The following is a 13447-nucleotide window of genomic DNA, read 5'->3' as shown; positions in this document are numbered from 1 at the left end:
GAAGTTTTAACTATTTTTCTATTATTTTAATTGGAAAAAAATCCCCAAATCATTTGGCAGATAATAATACTTTTATTATTCCTTTTTTTCCATGTAAAACATGAGCACCTATGCTAAACTTAGCTTATGGATACAAAGGAAAAAATGTTAAGATTTTTGTATGCAGTAGTTCACCATGCAGGGAGTAGGTTCAAAGTCACAGAAGATCTTACATACTTCAGGTTAAGCAGTTCCGACCTTTTTGCTGTGATAGAAAAGTCACAGATCTGTATTGTCCTATATGGTGACCTCTGGCTACATGAAACTGCTGAGCTCTTCATATAGCTAATATAATGCAGGGACTGAACTTAGGGTTTTAAAAAAACTTTTAATTATTTTGTTTTTTTCTTTTGTTGAAAATAAAAGTTTTAACTGACCCTAGAAGCACTGAAGGTGTGGCTGGTGTGTCACATGTGTGTCAGTAGGTGGCTGAAAAGAGACGCTATGTCTATGCTCATTGTTCTGACTTGGTTATGAGAAACAAACAGCTTTTAAAAGAAGTTAAAACCTGAATGTGGTGGAGGAGGCCACTCAGATCCTCAGAGAAGTGACTGTAGGTTCTAACTCTCTATCTGTCCCATTCTCTGTCCTCATCTCCCCTTCCCCTCCCCCCAAACTGAACTTAAGATGCCCTTTCCTTCAGGGTCTGTTTCCATTTTGTGCAGGGTCATCAGTATGGATCTATTTGCTTTCTACTACATGCAGCCATCAAGTTTGACTAGCACCATTTGTTGAAGATGCTGTCTTTTTCAGTGTGTATTTCTGGCTTTTTTTTTAAAACCAAAAATTAGGTGTCCATTGGGTGGATTTATGTCTGGGTCTTCAGTTCAGTTCCCTAGAACAACATGTCAGTTTTTGTACCAATAATGCTGCTTTAATTACCATAGGTCTGTAGGACAATTTGAGGTCAGTGATGGTGATACTTCCAACAGCTTTTATTATTCAGGATTGCTTTAGCTACCCTGTTGTTGTTGTTGTTATTGTTATTGTGTGTATCCATATGAAGCTAAAAATTGTCCTTTCAAGGTCTATAAAGAATTCTGTCACAATTTTGATGGGGATTATATTGAATGTGTTGATTACTTTTGGTAGGATAGCCATTTTTACTGTATTAATCCTACTACTATATGAGTTTGGGAGATCTTTCCATCTTCTGATATCTTCTTTGATTTCTTTCTTCAATGACTTTCAAGTTTGTGTTATATAAATTCTTCATTTCCTTCATTGGGGTTACTCCCAAGATACTTTATATTTTTGAAACTATTGCTAAAGAAATGGCCTCCCTGATTTCTTTCTCAGTTTGTCATTTGTATATAGGAAAGCTACTGATTTTTGTGAGTTAATTTTGTAGCCAGCTACTTTGTTAAAAGTGTTTATTAGCTGTAGGAGTTACTCAGTGAAAAAGTTTGGAATACTTCTGTATATCATTATATTATCTGCAAATAACAATACTTTGACTTCTTCCTTTCAACTTTGCATCCCTTGATATCCTCCAGTTGCATTTTTGCTCTAGTTAAGACTTCCAGTACTATATAGAATAGGTATGGGGATAGCGGACATTTTGTCTTCTTCCTGATTTTAGTGGGAATGCTTGAATTTCTCTTTATTTACTTTGATGTTGACTGTAGGCTTATTGTAAACTAGCTTTATTATGTTGACATATATCCTTTGTCTCTTTAATATTTCCAGGACTTTTATTATGAAGAGGTGTTGGATTTTGTCAAAGGCTTTTTCTTCATTGAATGAAGGAGATGATATTATGGTATTTGTCTTTCACTTTGTTCGTATGGTGTGTTACTTTATATTCACTTATGTTGAACCATTCATGTGTCTCTGGGATAAAGCCTATTTGGTCAGGGTGGATGCATTTTTGACATGTTCTTGTATTCAGTTTGCAACCATTTTTATTCACAATTTTGCATCTATGTTCATACATTGAAATTGGTCTGTGATTTTGTTCCATTATTGGGTCTATTGATTATTTGACTTGGCTTCTGGTTGTTTTTTTCCTTTTATATAGTTTTAATTTATTTAAATTTCAACTCTAGCATACAGTCATCAGTTAGTATGTCATACAGGGCATCTTACATGCTGAGATTTTTTCTCTCCTTTTTTGGATATTTTCTTTATTTACATTTCAAATGTTGTGTCCCCTTTCTAGGTCTCCCCTTTGGGAACCCCCTATCCCTTCCCCTCTTCTCCTGCCTCTATGAGGGTGCTCTCCCAGACACCCACTCCTGTATTCCAGCTATGTTTGTTCTCAAACTAGCTCAATTAACTTAGCCAATTTATACTATTATATGTTTATCACCTGGTTGGTTACCACTACTCAGTTTCATATGTCTGATTTCCGCTGAATCACAATGCTGATTTTTTTCACTTTTGACTATTTTTCAGAGATCCTTTCTATATGCCAGATGTCCTACTTTCTAATCCTGCTCAGCTTATTGGCCATTAGGTTTTTTTTTATTTTTATTAGATATTTTCTCCCCAATCCAGGATTTTGAGCTGACACACTGCAACATCTATCGTATCTATGAACTGTTGGAACTAATAAATGGGGCCAGTCCTGCAGATCCAAAGCAACAACAGTATATCTGAGAGGACTCCCATTGAAGTTGTAGTATTGATAGTGTAGCAGAAGCCAAAGGCCTCAAATCAGACCCATGAGTCACTGCAATGAACATTTACAAGTAAAGCTGTTTGCTCAAAAAGGTCTACTCTATGACACACTGTGAGACACTGCTGGTTTCATGGTGATATGGGTTTTGTTTATTTTGATTGTTTTGAACAGGAAGTTGCAAAAGGAGAGGACAAAGGACATGAATTAATAGGGAGATGAATGCAATTGTGGTGCATGTTGTGAAATTCACACACACACACACACACACACACACACACACAATCAAAACTTTAAAAATTAGAATTACAATGTTCGTTGGTGTAATTCTGTTCTTTGAGTCTATAGGACCTTTCCCTAGCTCTTCTGATTAGTTTTGGTTTGAAATTCTAGGCACTGATATCTGGTCTTGTCTTGGTTGGGTGGGTGTTTTGTTCCTTGTTTTTTGTTGCTCTCTCTGGTTCTTCAGGGAGTGTGTAGTAGCTGTGTGTTGCCTGGTAGGATATTCTTGTGGGATCCCTCTAGGTGTAGCCACTTAGCATTTTTTGTAAATATGTTTTTTCATATTGATAGCTGAGATCTAGAGAGTGGAGATGGGCTGGGAAGCAAAGAGAGGTCTATAGGAGGGAAGAAAGCAAGATATTCCACCAGAATCTGCTTAGTCCTCTAGGAATGGGAAGGGGCAGTTAGGAGAGGCCACAAAATGTAGTCTACTACAAAGCTGGTAGTGAGATTATGGGAATTAGATTTGGAGAAGAGGAGGAAGAGGTGAAGATCCACAATTAATCTACCTGCTTCCCTGGCCAGAATCAAAAATAATGCTTCATTTCATGTTATTTATTCACATTATTTGTGTGTGTTTTGGAGCTGAGCTCAACTTGGGTTTCAATCCTTCTGGGCAATCACTCTCCCACTGAGCTCTATCCCCAACCCTGATTTCGTTTATATCTCAGTGTCATCTGTAGTCAAGGCTACCGGATGTGATGGATGTGGTCTGAAAACAGGATGGCTCCAGATGAGAACAAAGGGAACTCATGAAGATTGGAAAGAGCAGATTTATTTATTTATTTATTTATTTATTTATTTATTTATTTAATGTATTATATGTATACAGATGCTCTATCTGTATATACACCTGCATGCCAGAAGAGGGCATCAAATCCCAGTATAGATGGCTATGAGCCCTGTGTTGTTGCTAGGAATTGAACTCAGGAGGAGAGGAATATTGTAATAATGATAAATAAGTTAAAATGACAGTAGCCATGTTTAGAATAAGCACTTTGCATAAAAATGCTGTATACCTACTTGTAATCCGGACTTCAATGAACTCCTTGGATAACTTTAAAAATGAAACTTTAGGTTATAAGTCTTAACTGTTGTTTATGTAACATTCCAGCATGGAACTTTTAAATTATATCTTCAAACTTTTAAAAATGCATATGTACACATACATACAGTTCTCCAGGAATTAGATTTCCTACCTCAACTATGAACCTATGAATTCTCCTCCTATTCATCTTCCTGATATAAATGAGAAGAAAACAGGGGGGAAAGAAATAAGATCTTAGAACTACAGTCAGAGGGAAGGGAAAACTCTAGGTGTCCTCTAGGTAACTGTACTTACTGCTCTGAGAAATTACCACATACCCTGTGGAAAGAAAGTGAGTTTAAAACACACAACAAAACAGAAATACTCCACATATGTTCCATGACTTCAACATCACAAAGAGCCTGCATACGTCAGAAACTTCAAGTATTTGTGAGCCGAGAAAACAAGCATTAAATCCCAGAAAGGCTGCCTCAGGAGCTCCTTCCTCAAACCTAGATGTGCAGGAGATTCCTTTGAATCTGAAAAGAATTAAGTAGAAAATAAAAAGAGAGAGAGCAGAGAACTGGAGGTTCATTCAGAACAGATCAAACCATTCTGAAATAAAAGGGTGTTTCTCCCCACACTAAAGCAGAAGCAATATGTATGGGGCAATAAGAAGAAGCTATCATTTTGAGAGTGGAGTAGGGGGCGGAATGAATTGGAGGGAGGTGCTAAAGGAGAGAAAGAAAGGCAAAAAGTGATTTATTATATTTTAATAAAAATGTACAAAAATTAAAATTAAAAAGAGATTCAAGAACACAGCGCTTACTATAGGGACAGAAGAGTAAGTCTCACAGTAACACTGAGAATAATGTCACTTCAGTGGGAACTGCAGGTACATAAGGAAGGAGGGGAGCCTGACCTGCATCCTTTTTGGTACTGATAAAATAGTAAAAAGTGGGAGAAGGATGAAGAATCCTTCAAAAGAATATTAAAATCTCCCTTACTACGCCATTCCATGGGAAAAACCAAAAACAAATAAAAACAAACAAAAGCCCCCCAAACAAAACAAAAACAACAAAAACAAAAAACTCCTAAAACTATTCTGCTTTATACCAGAAGAGGGCAGTCTTAGGATAGAGACATTAGAAGCCAAAAAACATTTGTCCTTGTAAGTAAAAATTATCACAATTAAACTGATGCTGCTATAGAAGTCTACTATAAGAAGAAAACAAAGACTCAAAAATCAAAACATTCTAGCAAATGAAATTCTCCTCAATTTGAAATTTGAGGGCTCTAGCTATAGTTCAGTGATAGGGCCCTTGCCTAGCATTTACAGCTAACTAAGAAGGGCAGAAATGAAAAGAAAATTTAAAATTATGGGATATAGCAAAAAAAAGTGCTAAGAAGGAAATTTATATCCACTGGTGTGTACATTGAAAAAAGCAAAAAGATAGAAAACAGACAATCTGCTGTTGAATCTCAAAAAATTATGAAAGCAATAACAAACAAATCAAAAAATTAGTGTAAGGGAGGACATAATAAAAATCTCAACAAAAATAAATAAGAGACCAAAGATATAACTACTTAGTTGATATGGGCTGTGGTCTCCATTGCATTCGTTTTCTCTGTCAGTTCAAAGATTAAAAGGCAGAGACACAGGTGGCATCAGGGAAATCTCACACACCCCAGACATAACCAGCAGATGAAGAAACATGAAGAAGGGGTGGAGGGTACATGTGCCAGCCACACAGGGAAGAAAACCTGCTGAAAAGCAGAAGGGTGATTGGAAAGCCAATCAATCAATCAAAGTGTTATTTTTTGGTTTTTTGTTTTTGTTTGTTTTGTTTGTTTATTTTTAAAAAGCATCTCAAGTGTCTTCTTTCCTTATTTAGAGTTGCTCAGTCTCAAGAGAGCCAGGCTGGTTGGTTGTCCACACTGTTGTATATATAACATGCCCTGAGCAGACCTTGAACTTGTTGAGCCTGGCTGGAGTCAAAAGCCAGCAATGCCTTTTTTGTATGAACCTGCTATATAGACCAGTATCTGGTGACATAAGAGAAACTGACAGACTCCTGAGCACATATAGCTTACTGAGATTTAATCAAATAAACAATTTTATTTGACAATCAAATCAACAATTTTTGTTGCTGTTATTAAATATTTTTTTTAAAAAAAAGCCCCAGATGTAAACCTGTGCATTACCAACCAGAAGATTTTTGACCATGGCTTTAAGAACAGTTTTTGAAGATAGGTTTCCGCTGAGAAACTTAAACCAACCTTCACCAGTAAGCAGGGCTATTATCAGAAAGTGCTGATGAGGATGTGGAGAAGTCAGAACACTTCATGTGAATAGTGTGAATATGTATTAGTAATTCACATAGACAATATGAATGTAGATTAGTACTCCACATAGATAAATGCCAAGAGAAGTGGCTCCAATGGTCAATCAGAAATTCTAAGAAAAAGAAGGAGGAGGAGGAGCAGGAGGAGGAGGAGGAAGTAGAGCTTGCCCTGGCTGGTGGGAGGTATTGTGGGTGAGCCAGCTCCAAAGCTGTGAGAGCCTGAGAACCATCCTAGCCTCTCACTTGCTGCAGGACTCCAGAGAGAAGTCATCACACCTCACCTGGGCAACACAGTATAGCTGACCCTGATGGCATAGGCAAACATAAGCCAGCAATGAAGGCATGAGAATGGGAGAGCTGGTTCTGTCCTTTGCTGGTTGCAGCATTGGATGGGCCAGCCGGAGCAGGGTAGGAGAGGTTGCCCTGGTAGTATGTGTGCAGGAGATTTGGCAGGCTCACCAGTTCAGATACCTCCCAGGCTCAGATCCAAAGCTTTGAATTGGCCTACCCCAACATCTGTGCCATTGTTGAAGATGAACTGTGGGAGTGCATGAAGGGGCCAGTCCTACAGACCCAAAACTACAAGATATTCACCACCCAGGGCAACAACAGGATATCTAAGAGGAGTCCCAGAGAGGTGTCAATATTGATAGTGTAGCAGAAGCCAGAGGCCTCATACCACATCAATAAATCACTGCAACAAACATTTGTAAGCAAAGAAGTGTAGACAAAAGGGTATACAGTGGGACACACTGTGATACATTATAACTTCTAAAGTGAATTGTTTTCTTTGTTGGGGGTGGTTGCAAGGGTAGAGATGGGTAGCGGGGAAGGGCTAGATAGGTGCGATTGGCATTCATGATGCGAAATTCACAAAGGACAGATTAACAAGGTCTTTAAAAAGAATTGTGTTCCTGAAGCAAGGAAAACTGATTTCAATAGCTTGTTAAAGAATTCATCCATTTGTGGGAGGAATGACTAAAGTTTGAAAAGGACATATGGAAACCTAATATTTTATAAGCCTCATAAACGCATTTACATAATACATGTTCATATAGTCTATATTGTATAAACATATTTAGTTGGTGTTACCCTACTCAGGGGAGTATGCCCATCCCAGAAGAATGCTTATTTAGGTTGCTAAATAAGAAGCACAGTGACAGTGATGGGATACCTCTACTGAAATTGTGGGTTAGAGGTGTTCCAGAAACTCTCAAAACAACATAGGCTATTACCACTGCTCTTTGTTGCCCACAAGAACTTGATTTTAAGCCCCTATAGCTGAAGATAACACACACACACACACACACACACACACACACACACACACACTGGCCACAGAATGTTGATAATTCAAGTTGCTACTGACCACAGAGCTTCTTTGATGCTGGCTAACTTTCATGGTACTATAAGGTGCTATACAGGTTGCTGTAGTAAACAAGTAATCAACATTCTTACTCAACCATGAACCCTGTGAACTGCAATAATGTCTGGCATGGCAAGATACACTCATGGGTGGAACAATGGTATGAGTTTTCTAGGAGTATAACTCTGATTAGGATTTAAACCTTGCTCTGCAGGAAGAAAAATGTTTGGTACTGTAAATCTGACCAAAAATCCATGGCTGGGGATTTTATAGGTCCCAAGGGTAAACCTACTAGTAGTATTCTACAAAATAAACATAATATCCAACTTTCCTCTCAATTCCTATTTCTACCCATGGATAAATAGAGCTCTGAGATGTCATCAGAGAAATGTCTTTCAACAGCCACAAATGAGACATCTATATCATAACCACCTTGCAACGCTTGTAGGTGCCATTACAGAGAAGGGTCAGCAAGAACCAGAGGTCATAAAGAGCTGGAACAAACCTAAGTCTTCTGGACATGACAGGACTGGTGCACTCATGTCCTCACAGAGACCACAATTACCTGCACAAGGTCTGCACATTACCAAGCAAGTGAACATCCTAGCATGGAAGGGGAAGGTGTTCACGAGTTCCCATTCCTAATGGAGATGTGGCTGTGGGGAAGGGAGAATTAGCTTCTTTTACAAGTGTGGCTCCTTGTAGGTTGACTCCATACACAGGAGTACATGGACAGAATACTTTGGGCTCCATGGTTAATAAAACAAATAAACAGCAGCAGCAGCAGCAGCAGCAGCAGCAGCAGCAGCAGCAGCAGCAGCAGCAGCAGCAGCAGCAATAACAACAAAGTACATGATTTTGGAGGAAGGTAGAGAGGTGGAAGTAGATCGAGAACGAGTTAGGAGGAGAAGCATTAAATATGATTAAAATATGTTGTATAAAATTCTGAATGGATAAAAGTATTTTTAAAACATTTAATCATGCACGATCTTGTTATTTGTGGCTAGAGAGATAGTTCAGTAGTTTAGGGCACTTGTAGAAGATCTGGGTTTGACTCCTAGCACCTATATAGTAGTTTACAACCACCATTCATAAACCAAGTTACAAGGGATCCACCAGGCACACATATGGTGCCCCTATATGTGTCTAGGCAAACATTCATACATCTAAAGTAAACTAAATAAATCTTTTCAGAAAAATTTAATGTTGATGTAAAACAAACAAACAAATAAAACCACGGTAACCAAAAATTATCTTGATTTTTGATCCGATTGGCTTCTGGAGTTGCTAATCAAGATAATATATGGTTGTGCAATTTATTAATGAGATAACAAATACAAAAGTGTCATCTAGAACATTATTTTGCCTTCTTTTTAGATTTATTGAAATACCTGAATGAGTATATGTGTCTAAGGGTTCCTAACCTATATGTGACCTCTAATTATTATTTGATAAGAGATAGTCCTTATGGAAAAGCAGTTTGGGTAAACTACACCAAATCCACACCTCAGGTACAAGCTGAGTCACCTACCTTTTCCTTTATTTCTGTTTCTCTCTATTTTCTATTCTTTCTACATTTACATGTTCCGTTCCACAAGAGACATCATGCAGGGCTGAGGATGTTGTTTGATGGTGCAACATTTGCCTAGTGTGAGCAAAGCCCTAGACTTTATCCTCAGTACTACAGGTGAACAAATAAATTGCAAGTTATATTCCCTTTCCACTACTTTACTGCCACTATAAACTTTGATCACCATTCACATGAATATGCCTTGACACGAATTAGTAGTCTATTACTTGAAAATGCCAATGCCCTGCATGGGATAACCACTTCATATAAGTTGTTAAGCATAACTCAGAGGCCACCAAAATAACTCAGATCATTGCCATCACTCTTGGTTGCCAGCAGAACTTGTTAAGTCCCTATTGCTGAAAACCACATTCTTTGGTTGCAGAACATAGACAAATCAACCTGAAATTAAGCTAGAAGCTTCCTCCCTGATGACTAGCTTCCATAGTACCAGAAGATGCTATATATCCTCCTTGAGGAAAATTTTACAGTTTTATATAGTGATTCTTGTGAGCTACAATACCAAATTTCTAGGCAAGGTTGGCCACGAGGGCAATGGTATCATGACTGCTGTTGGAGGAAGTCGTTGGCCTTCTGAATAGACTTGAGACCCCTCCTCAAGAGGAAATTCATGCCTGCTACTGTAAATTAAGTAAAAAAAAACTATGGAAGGGAAGATTATAGACTCCAGGGGAAATCCATCACTAGTGATTTGTCTTCTAAAATTTTATGTTTATTCTTATAGATGAGTATTATTCTAAGCCTTGATCAGATAAGTTTCTGTTTGCCATAGGTGACGGTTAATTTAGAGACTCATAGACTCTTACCTGGTTAAAATGCTGAAAATAAAAGACTTTAAATTTTGAGCCCATATGGAACATCCTTTCTACTACTCTAAGGTTCAGGGAACATTGAGGGAGAGGGAGTAAAAAATTATAAGTACAGGAAGATAGGAAAGAGTGCTGTAAAATACTGCCGTCTGCATACAATTTAGATTCAGTGCCCAAGCACTCACAGAAGTAAAAGATACCTGTGCAAGACTGATCTATAAACATTGCATCATGGATAGGGGTGGGATTATAAGGTCCCATCACTCTCTGAGAAGCTATAAGCACTTACTGGTTCCAGGAGGAAGAAGAGGATTATTCCTCACTGGTGTATCTACTGGTAAATTACTCTTGCTTAAGTAAATAATCGCAATCTCTCTCTCTCTCTCTCTCTCTCTCTCTCTCTCTCTCTCTCTCTCTCTCTCTCACACACACACACACACACACACACATACACACACACAGCAGACTTGCAGACTTGTGAAAAAGGAAGAGTTGGAGAAGAGGTAGAGGAAGATAAGAGAGGACAATGGAAAGTATATGTTCAATGTGATACAAAGTTGTAAATTGACAAATTTTATAGCCATTCTAATGACTTGTCTTTAAAAATACTTATAGAAAAATTAATGTTTTTCTATAATTCATTCTTTATGATATGAGTTATTTTTATGTATAAATGTATCATCTCATCTAAATTAAAAAATAATTATAATGTTAGAAAAATTAGTAGTTCCAAACTGTATCCATCCTAGGCTCATTTAGTTAGTGTAATGATTTGGGTCATAATCCCCAAGTCAAGCTTATTGGTGAGTTGTGGGGCCTATACCCACTTACTCATAGCTGTCTTTGCCTTCAGAAGTGATGCTGTAGATGATACTCTTTCACAAATGACCCTGTAGGCAACATGCCTAAATCTGACTAAATGCCATCTACTTCTTCCAAATGTCTTATTTGTCTTCATTTTCTAAACTGTGGGTGGCTCACACTGTCTCTCTTTATATTTTTATGGTTTTACCAACAAGACATAGTGAATAGTTCAATTCTCAGAGTTCTCTCCCCCTAGGTGCTCTTCAGAGTCTGGCTTCACCTAGTAAAATGTCTCACAGTGTTAGTGCCCAGTCCTCCATGCTAAGAGAACTGCATGAGAGTCCTTTCTGATCTCTGGGCTTAGTCCACAGCCTCCCCAGAATGCCTCAGAAGGATGCATGAGCAGGCTTGGCCTTCCTCTCTTACCAGAAGGCAGCTGTTTCTGAGAAATTACTCATTAGTTGTCAAGGATACCCCTTGGCAATGATATGTTTATCATCCACAGAGATTTTTGATCTAATCCTCTGAGGAAATTTAGTGTTTGAGACCATAAAATCATGAGCATACATTATTTTAAGCTATATGCATATTTTAAAGCTAGCATTTTACACTTAGAAATTGCTCCTCATTTCTCATTTTTCCTCTAGGTCATGAATTAGACTCATGTTGAGGAGGCTTCTGATTTGTGCAGCAGCATCTGGTGTTCAGTTTAGGAACCTTCAGACTACTGGTGTTGTATCAGGTTCACAGGGATTGCATCCTCTGAGTAACACGGAATTTATCAAAGATAAAGCAAAAACTGTAAAAAATCCCATCTCTGTGCTCTCACAGGGAGGGTCTTCTGAATGCACATTGATGGATAAATTTTAAGCACCACATTTTCCAATACACCTCAAGCAAGTGTTTTCATTTAGTTCTCTTTAAAAATTAATAACATGAACTCATTTGGCTAAGGCAGGCTGAGGTGCAGATCCAAAGCCAGTGATTCATTTTAGACCTTGTGGAAAGGAAACAAGTCAGGTCCAGGTAGATTACTGCTCAAGTCTTCACTACTTAGCTTTCTTTTCCTTTCCTGAGACTCCAGACCTCTGATCACACAGTAGTGCTATTTGGCAACATCTTGAAAGTATGAGGGGAAACTCTGTGAGAACTCCACGGGCCCTAATGAGTCAAAAGTTCTCTGGTTGTGAGGGAGTTTTTCCAAGTGTCAGATTCAATAGTATATCTATTGATGCATTGCCCGAGTATTGAATAGTACATCTATTAAATAATAGTACTATCAGAGGAGGCAGTGACAAGTTGTTTTGTTTGTAAAGGTTAAGTTTTATTTCTCTGACCGAGACATCCAAGTGCCATTTCCATGGAGCTCTAATGTTGAAGGAAAAAGCAACCAGACAAATATTTAAAATGGCTATAGATGTTTAATCAACATGCTTCTCCACAAAGCTTCTTGGATCAGATGTGATGACTGAATATGTTTTCTACTCTACACTGTTAAATATAATAACAGTAGCCATTGGTCCAGAAAGGAAACTGAACACAATCTTGTCTTAGGGTTATCATTGCTATGATGAAACTCTATGACCAAAATCAACTTGAGGAGAAAACGGTTTATTTCGCTCAGACTTTCATAACATAATTCATCATCAAAAGCACTGAGGACAGGAACCTGTCATGCTCTCCGGTCAAGTCAGCTTGACAGGCTGAGGCTTGAAAGCTACTCACGAGGCAAAAGAGTTTCACAGAAACTTGCTCCTGAAGTCTGGCGTTCTCTCTAACCCATACATTAATTTTCCATTCCTGTGTTAGTCTAGTGTATGGATCCACATGCTCTCTTTTAGTATTATCCTATTATAAGTGCCTTTTAAGATTGAATTCTGACATAGCTAAAGCCTTTTGCCAGTGTTCCAACAGTCCTAGAATGTTCTTGAGCAAGACCATGGGCTTGAAATTCAGTAAGAATGTTGCTATTCACTGACATTTAGAATAGCCTTTGGTACTACACTATCACTTTGAATAAAAGCTAAGTCACTCCCTTACAGAGGAATTTACCATCACTAAGGAAGAAGGACGTTTCAGACCAGAAGGAGAAACCAGAATAGATACTTAGAACTATAGCGGAGTTACACCCATACACATGTATTTACAATGGCCTAAGGGGAAGGTGGACTATACAATAGACTAAAATATGAACTATGGCAAGGGCACGAAGCCCTTGACCCTGGCTTCTAAGATTAAGTGAATCTTAGGTGGAGACCTTGTTGATCCCAGTTGTTAACAATGAATTCTATCCCAGGTGGTTCCCGTTAGACCTTCTGTGTTTGCATTCCTCTGTTTTATGTAAGAATCCAGTAACCTCTTTGTATCTTGCGAGTATGTCACCCAACTTCCTTATTGTCTTCTGTATAAAAAGTTTGATGCTCGATTTGGCAAAATACATTCAGATTCTACACAACCTCTCCTTTGTGCATCTGTCTGTCATTCATCCGACGCTTTGCCCACCCGCGACTAGAGACCCATTCCAAGCAGACAAAGGGGCCCAGAGGGTCTGAGGCAGGAACCCA

General features: G+C 38.3%; 1 non-coding gene across 1 annotated transcript; it reads left to right on the top strand.

Annotated features, from left to right (window-relative positions):
* The first annotated feature begins 410 nt into the window (after positions 1–410).
* Positions 411–536, top strand: Gm25222. The gene has a single exon (XR_003954821.1). It is a non-coding gene; the product is annotated as a small nucleolar RNA SNORA17 (small nucleolar RNA).
* Positions 537–13447: the final 12911 nt, after the last annotated feature.

This window comes from Mus musculus, chromosome 3, assembly GCF_000001635.26.
Source record: "Mus musculus strain C57BL/6J chromosome 3, GRCm38.p6 C57BL/6J".
Taxonomy (NCBI): Eukaryota; Metazoa; Chordata; class Mammalia; order Rodentia; family Muridae; genus Mus; species Mus musculus.
This window is presented reverse-complemented; position numbering and strand designations above follow the sequence as displayed.